Raw genomic sequence first — 9,277 nt, forward strand, 5'->3', positions numbered from 1 at the left:
ATATATATATATATATATATATAATCTACATGAATAAGTATTCATGCATTTAAATTTCCGTTCTTAGGTAGAGTAAAAGAAACATTTACAAGATCTGACAAAACGTTTTTAGAACAATTGCGATTTCGACAAAACCACATATCTTGAAGTCATCTTGTGTCAGCGAGACGCCTTCTCCTTGACCCTTACTGCCTATTTTCGCGCATAATCTTTATTTCATTTCCTTGTAGAAAACCATAGGATACACATTGCTATGATTTCTACTTGTATTGCGTATACTACATTTCTTGTTTCATTTGCTGATATGCTGAAGACTTGGCTGTACTGCCAGGCATATTGTGAAAACAATGACATCAATGTTGCAAGTATAGCGTTGAAGTAGAATACCATACAATGCTCTATAGTACAACGCAGTCTAACTGGCTATATTCTCTTACCCAATTATTCAATAACAGCTTTCCCCGATCAGCATACATCTCTTTTAGATTTAATCTCTCCACTTTCTTTTCTTTCTAAGATGACATCTCCCTGGAAACAATATCCAGCCTGCACTTGTTCGCGACTTATTTCTGCCTTTGAGATCTTTGCAGACTCTAATAACATCCAATACTTCAGATTAGATTTCAACAGTATATCTCACGCTACTTTCATTTCCTGGTGTCACTTATAGATAAGAACAGTCATTAAGTAGCAAACACAAAATCCCGCAGACTTAGATAGTGGAGGGCTTTATTAAACGAAACTCCTCCCATAAGGATGTTTTAGCAGACGGAGTTGTCAGTATTGTACGATGGGGTTGAAAAACCATGCAACCTACGAATGTGTCGCTAAGAGTACTTTTCAAAAACCGTACCAAATATTTACCCATTAAATTATATAAGTTAGAAGTAACCACACTCACTCTCTCTTTTACTGTCACTTTTTCTTAATTTCGTTCACATACACAAACATTCATGCAAAAATATATGGATATATATAATTGCACATACACGTACGTGCGAATATACATAATACATACATACATACATACATACATACATATAAACATAAATATGCAACATATCTATATATGAGTATGTGTGAATGCGCATCAATATATATGTACCACATTAAATATAGTGCTGAAGTAGTGACTGTTAAGGCTATAGCAAAATATATTGATTGTACATATTACACAGATAATTAGAGGAAATAACCACCCCAGGTTCTAGGCTAGTCTTGCGATAATAACATAAAGATTGGTGAATTATATTATATTCAAGCAGCCTCTAGATTTAAAGTGTTGCTACTCTGTGTATCAGTTAGTTTAAACTTCATAAGAACATATAGACATGCTCGCACATAAGCACAGACCAAGAACATCAAAACTCACACACGCACAGACACACAGCCAACTGACTGAAACAACTACGAGATATATGTATGCGTATATATATATATATATATATATATATATATATATATATATATATATATATATATATATATACGTACATACATGCACACATACATATATATAGATAGACATATCAGGTCATTAAGAATGAAATGCCCGATTTTCTTATGCACCAAATCTGACAGTCGTTAACTCTAATGTTTTATCCTAACAATTCTTTGTTCTACAACACTGAAGAGTTACATCATCACTTTTAGAAATGCAGTTTATGGTGTCTGATTTATATTGTGAGTTTTATCTTGTAAATCAATTTTTGTGAACCCATGGATAGATAAAAAGATTCGTGTTTTTTTATGAACATGAGTTCTGTCATGGAACCAATGCATCCCAGACAGCTCGAAATATAAATAAGATGCTTAATAAAGATGTGGCGAATGAGCGCGCTGTACGTCAATGGTGTGAGAAGAACCGGCCTGGTGACTTTACTCTTGAAAATCTTCCCCGTGGTAGACTTGAGACCAAGGTGGATAATGATGAGCTGGAAACTGTAGGAGAAGCGGATACACTTCAAATTACGCGTGAGGTAGAAGCAAGGTTTGATGTTTAGATTCCAAGTGTCTTGGACCATCTCAAGCCATTCGGCGGGGTAAAGAAACCAGACAGGTCGATAACGCACAAACTGAACGAGCATCAAATAACACGTCGTCTTGAAACTTGCTGTCACAGATTAAACGCGAATCATTTTTGCATCGTATTATGTTTAATTAAAAATGGATTCTTTTCAACAATATCAAACTTTCTTCCCGATGGTTGGAGAGAGACGAATTGCCAAAAAGCAATCCAAAGAGAATATTCACCAAAAAAATTTAATGGTGTCTGTTTGGTAGTCCAGCGCTGGTGTCATCCACTACAGCTTCATGAGACCCGGTAAGTCAATTACAACGGATGTAAACATCAGCCAGTTGGATGTAATGATGAGTGAATCTACAATTAAACAACCAAGATTGGTCAACAGAGTGAGGCCAAATATTTTGGAAGACAATGCTTGACCACATGTTGCACAAAGAACGCTCCTCAAGTTACAGGAACTGAACTCGGAAATATTCTGTCATAGTCACCAAACCCTACACCAACTGACTATCACGTTTTCCAGGCATTAGACAACATTTTGCAAGGAAAAAACTTCAAATCTGAAGAAGATGCAAACAGCCTTTCGTGACTCCATTACCACTTGCTCTCCAGAATTCTTCGCTGCCGGCACAAATAAGCTACCGATACAATGGAAATTTCTGTGCAGAGTTTGATTCACAGCATTGCTTTTTGTTCAAATTAAGTAAATAAACTTTCAGTTCAAAATTGTACATTTCATTCTTAATGACCTGATATATATATATATATATATATATATATATATATATATATATATATATATATATATATATATATATATATATATATACCCATATATATGTCTCAAACGTGGACTGCTGGCGATTTTTCCCTCTTCTTCCTACTTTCATTTTGTACCTTTCTGTTTGTACTGTTCGAAGAAGAGATATGCTTGAAACGTAAACAACCACTCTCTTCATTCTCTGAGCGTCATAATATATTGCTTGTGCTATGTTCTCCCGTTTGTTTGATTTGTGTTTTGTCTTTTTTCTCTGTTTTTTGAATTGACTACATACACATAAAGATATGTCTCTATTTACATATAAACATGTGCGTGCATGTATACATATATATACATATATATATATATATATACATACATACATACATACATACATATACACATAAACATCTACTTATATACACATATGCACCTAAACATCTACATAAATAATCAGTGAGGAGAGAGGGTGACATATGAAAAAGGGAAACAAAATAATTGTAGAGATGGTTGAAAAGATTAATATAAATTTGACTTGTATTTATTTAATTGGATATTTTAAAGCGTCACCATACTGGCTATCTTCGATCTATGGTGTGGTATTTATGTTTATATGCACATTGTCTATCTATCTATCTCTCTCTCTCTCTCTCTCTCTATATATATATATATATATATATGCCTGTGTGTGTGAGACTATGTAAGTATGTATATATATATATATATATATATATATATATATAAAATAAAACTTTTATTGTTCCTTCTTTGTTTCCATATTGATAGAATACGAAAGAATTTGAATCATAATGTTTCAATGAATTCCTTCTGGCTCATCAAGGAGTTATTATTTTTGTGATTTATCTTACTCCATCTGTGGTTTATATAGCGTATATCTTTTTTATATTTCTGTTTTCTTATTTCTTAGATCGGGGATTAGATTAGCGTAAAAAAGGAAATAAGGGAAAAAAGCAGCAATGAAAGGAAAGACGATTAAACAATAAAAATTTTAAATTAAAATAAAATAACCCTAAAATATTTCACGAATATTTTTCAACATTTTCTAATATTTTTATATTTTGTCTCTTTGGAAATTAAAAAAGTTAATCTTGTAAAATTATTGTTGAAGGGAAATAACAAATAAATGTAAGACCATATATAAAGAAGAAAATTGTTTTTTCAATAAAGGAAATATATAAATATGAAATTTAACATCAGCAGATTTGAAGTTTTGACAATAGCTGTGAATTAAATCATGAAATATTCCTGGCCAAAACATATAATTATAGGGAAACAATCTATAGCGAATAATTAAATTGAATGTTAGGTGTATGGTGAATTGTGAATTAGGAATAAATTAGATAAATGTATTTAATCTCAAAACAACAAGCACCACGGATAATGATGATGACAGTGATAGCAACGTCAACAGCAACAATAAAATTCATAACGGCATTGTACATGATGATGATGATGACGATGATAATGATGACGATGATGATGGTGGCCATGATGCTGATGTTGATGATGATGGTAATAGGTTAATTGTTATATTACATATTCTTCCCAGACGCATAATCTATATCTGGTCTACATTTTCATTATCAAGACCAATTTGCATTCCTCCGGCTATAATAATCACACGCTTCCTTCAGTTTTTTCTTCTTTTTTTCCAATAATAAACTAAGAATATTAAAATTGCAATAATGGTAATTATTATGGTTTTTATTATTGCTTTGGCCTGGCTAAATGGCCACGTATCTTAATTGTTTTGAACCATACATTCCCTCTCCGTCAAAACTGTCCTTTCTTTGTCTCTTTTATACAAACCGACACTAGAGCATTAACTCGGACAAAGTTAGATTGGAAGTAACACTGACGGTGGTATGCTGGAAGTAAATATGCGTCCGATTGTAACTGTTTCTAGGTTACCGTCATCACTACCTAAAGAGCACAACATAGGACGGAACCACGCGAATAACTACAAAAGTAAAACTGCTATCACTTGTTCTTTGGCTTCTCTGTACTCATATGCTAGAACGCTATGGAGGTAGTGGTATTTCACTGTCACAGATATATCTGATACCTAGATTCCTGCAGCGAAAAGGATCGGAAATTATCGATGATTCGTTGCCAGTGAGCGAAATTGATTTTAGTGAATATGGCGTGGACAGAACTATATTTACCTTTCAGGGAGAACATATTTAATTCCAGTAACCTCAAAACTACCTAAAGTAGCATCCAGTCTCACATCGGAATAACCTGTTCCTAGATCATGGTTCTCAACCAGGGTTCATATGACTTCTGGGGCATATGTAAGATTTTTAGGGGTTTAAGTAATCAAAATAGTAAATGAACCCCTGTCCATTAAAAAAAATGTTACATAACATGTATTTATTGCATGAAATAAATAGGTTTCTTTCTGTCACGTCTTACATAGTTCAACATGTTTCCAGTCACGGAAATATATCTCGCAGCCACTTCTTTTGAAAACCTATACAAGTGAATGGTGGAAACACAAAATAGGATTTTTCAAAGAAGTATCTATAAAACTAGTTCTTAAACATCGAAATGCAATGGGGTTCACCAGAGTAAATCTGTAATCAAAAGTCTATCAACAAAAATAAAAATGGGTTGAGATTCCTTGTCCAAAATAGAAATTACGAGAGGAACTCGTGGACCTTCACTTAGAAGCCGGGCGTACAGCGCCCCAGTTCACCACCTGTGTTATTTGCTTCTTAATAATTGTTGATTCTACACTGCGTTCTGGCATTCTTTTCACCAGGTTTATTTTTCCTCGTTTAGTTCCTAGTAACAGACATCATCAGCCATCCCCACGGATGATCCGACCACATAACAGGTTGTGCTGGATTATCTGCAAATGTTTAACATATTGTATTTCTTCCTTTGTTTTATTTTGAACGTCTACATTTCTAGTATACCATCGTTTCTAATTAGTGTGTAGTTGTCCTTTGTGATTTCTATATCCTGTGCGTAAGTTTTAATGCATATTATAAGATCACATCCATCGAAATAAGATCAATCTGCTCTAAGTTTAGTATTAATTGGAATGCTGGGTGTTATATGTCATAATGTAAAGAAATTTTAGTGAATTATGATTGCAAAGATGTCTTGAATGATGCTAGGCGATTTTTCGTTCAATAAAATTTTTAAATGTAATTTAGGATGCAGTACAGAAATTCCAAATTCTTTTGTGTCCAATTTACAAAGTTCATTTCTATGTGTAAAATGTGTATAAACATATAAATTATGTAATTTTCTAGAGAATTTCAAAACGCTTTATTTGGTGGCATTTGAGCGAAAATGTTGTCGAGTTGAAAATATATTTATCGTTATAAGTGTTTCAGTGTTTGCTTTGTGCAGACGATCGACTCTTCCGTCCTCTGACCACGTTTGAATGTGCTTCTGAGAAATAGCCGCGTTTCCCACGTACACTCCACTTGGCAAGCCTTCTCTGCCATAACAGTTCTGTTTTATCTTTCTTTCCATTTTTTTATGGTTGGGCGGCATATTATATTCCGTACTGAATACCTTGAATATGTAACTTGTTTCTAAAACGATTAGATAGTATATAATGAAGATGTGGCTCTAATGTTTTGCCGTTCGTAAATGCATCTTCATTTGCTTGATCTTTGGTGGTTTATTTATTGTTACACAACTTAGCGAGCTGCAGAGAATACGAACATCTCAACGAAAAACAAAGAAACATGTAATTTAATAAGCTTTCAAATAGCTTGAAGTTGAATTTGTAGAAAGAATTAGGTGAAAATGGTTGATTAAGAAGCAGAGTTCGATTTATATTTGCGACTGTGAATTTGTTCAACAAGTGGAAGTTACAATCCTTGATGGAATCAATAAAGCGAGATGTTGCGATAATGTTTGGATGGCTTTTCTTTATCGAACTGTGTGTGTAATTTTGCTTTGTACAACACCTGTACTTAGGATAATATTGAGTTCCTTTAGCTTCATTCTCCCATTATACAGGGTTCACATTGGTTTTGTGTATGAATGACTACCCACACAAATCAACAAAAAGCAGAGATATCATACGAACCCAGCGGGAACTAGCTATTCATTGACTGTGTGGAGACCTGGAAAATTACCAGTTTCAGTTTTATAACTGTGTTGCAAGCAAAACGACTTTTCTCTATTTCCTGATTTCGATATTTTAGCATTCTAGTATCGATCAGCCAGCCTTCAGTAACACTCACTTGCTATACATGAATAGAATACTGAATAGAAGTTTGAAAGAAAACCTCTGCCTAATCATTAGACTTCGATCAAGATTTTATCAGATACCTTACAATTCTTTTCGCTCCATCTAAAGACCCAACTGATATGCATGTTCTGTATTCTTTGTCCTTAATTCTTCGGCAACAATTTGCATATAATTCACCACGTGACACGTATTTCTAAGAAGGAAAAGATTAATAGTATTTTTAATTTGTCTTCTGAACATGAAGCTAAATGTAGACAGTGGTGTGAAAACTTGATTTTTCCTAATAGAAATTATTTCAGCAAAATTACATTGATTTAGAACACAATAGAATAGCTCAGCCCCGAGATGCATTAAACGATACAAAAGATATGATAGAAACTTGATGGTTTTCTTAAGAATATTGGTTTTCGGAGAGTAATGCAAAACTATTAGAGGGAATCATAATTCAACGGAGATATGTATTATGGAAGTTTAGCGCAAATATTTAAAATTATATAAACATATTTCCGAAATGAGAGTTTACTTCAGATTAGGATATTGACAATATGCAGCTGAACTACTTTCCATTCTATCCACTAACCTCTGGCTGTCACTCTCTTTCCCGATACTCCATACAAGCATATGCACATATATATACAGGTATAAGCTCACACATCTATCTATCTATCTATCTATCTATCTATCTATCTATCTATCTATCTATCTATCTATCTATCTATCTATCTATCTCTATACATATAAATATACATACATACACACGCACGCACGTACATAGATATTGACATGACAGAAACGGATAAAACGATAGACGGATTACATGGAGATATAAACAGATAGATAGATAGATAGATAGGCACACTGTGTGGAGAGAAGCTTGCTTCCCAACTATATGGTCTTGGGTTCAGTCCCACTGTGTGGCACCTTGGGCAAGTATCTTCTATATATTCGGGTCGACCAATGATTTGTGAGTAGATTTGATAAACGGACACTGAAAGAAGCCCGTCATATATATATATGTGTGTGTGTGTGTGTGTATGTGTGTGTGTTTTTGTGTGTGTGTATGTGTATAATTATGCGTGTCTGTTTGTCACCCCGCCCCTTGTGTTTACGTCTCCGTAAATTAGCGGTTCGGCAAAAAAACCCGATAGATTAAGTACTACATTATTTACATTATTTACAATTGACGGATATTTGTCCTCATCTTGTTTGTTGTTAACACAATGTTTCGGCTGATATACTCTCCAGCTTTTATCAAGTGTCTTGGGGAAATTTCGAACCTGAGTTCTCATTCTTAAGGTATTTTTCAATGTTCTTATTATTTAGGTCACTGCCTGGACTCGAACTCGGTATCTTGGGGTTAAGAGCGCGGGCTACTAACCCCAACATTCCGTGTTCCATTCCAGACAGTGACCTGAAAAATAATAATTATGATGAGATGAGAAAGCTAATGGAAAGATGAGAAAGCTAAATAAATGGAAGCAAGCAAAGAATGATAGGTAAATAAAGAAAAGCAATAAAAAGGTCGGCGTTAAGGGAAAGGATAGACAGAGAAAAGTAGGTTTCGTGTTAATGTAAACTCATAAGCAAAGCAGGAGAGATGATAATATAACTCACATATTCGGATATGGGGCGGGGGTGCAAGGTACAAAATACTGGCGTTTAAAATTGAAAGTGATCTTCTAGAAGAAAAATACGAACGATGACAGGAGTATTTCCACTTGAGAGGAGTAGTTCTTTCTTCATTAATGTATCGTACCGAATTAGTGTCTTTTTTAAAATTATCGTTTTATTTCTGTCTATTCTTTTAATTCCTTTACATTTAGTTTGAAAACAGTGAAATGTTGCTGAATCCGTGATGAACTTTACAAAATCTAAGTTAATCTTAGAATTTTTTAATGTAACATATAGTGTAACATTGTTATACTATTTTGTAGTGTAACAATGTTCATGGGATTGATGTTGCTTGAGATCATGTATAGACGGAGAGATATATAGCTTGAGATGTAACAAAATGGAGACAAAAATATGTATGTATATATGTATATATATGTGTGTGTAAACACAAAACAAAAACAGTGAGTCGTGTGCAATGAATAGGTCGTAGGAAATGCAAAGCAGATAAGATTATGTATCAAGTGTACTTTTCTGAAAATAAGATGCAAGGGAAGGAAACAGGAAAATGAATGGTACGTATTTGATGTACGTGCTTCTGCGACACGTATATACATATATATATATATATATATATATA

At 33.7% G+C, this 9,277-nt stretch overlaps 1 protein-coding gene across 1 annotated transcript in view; it reads left to right on the plus strand.

Moving 5' to 3' along the window:
- The window catches only part of LOC106882137 (neuronal acetylcholine receptor subunit alpha-7), a 612,265-nt gene that overhangs the window by 123,620 nt on the left and 479,368 nt on the right, over positions 1 to 9,277 (plus strand). The window lies entirely within an intron of this gene.

This window comes from Octopus bimaculoides, chromosome 9, assembly GCF_001194135.2.
Source record: "Octopus bimaculoides isolate UCB-OBI-ISO-001 chromosome 9, ASM119413v2, whole genome shotgun sequence".
In the NCBI taxonomy this organism is placed as follows: domain Eukaryota; kingdom Metazoa; phylum Mollusca; class Cephalopoda; order Octopoda; family Octopodidae; genus Octopus; species Octopus bimaculoides.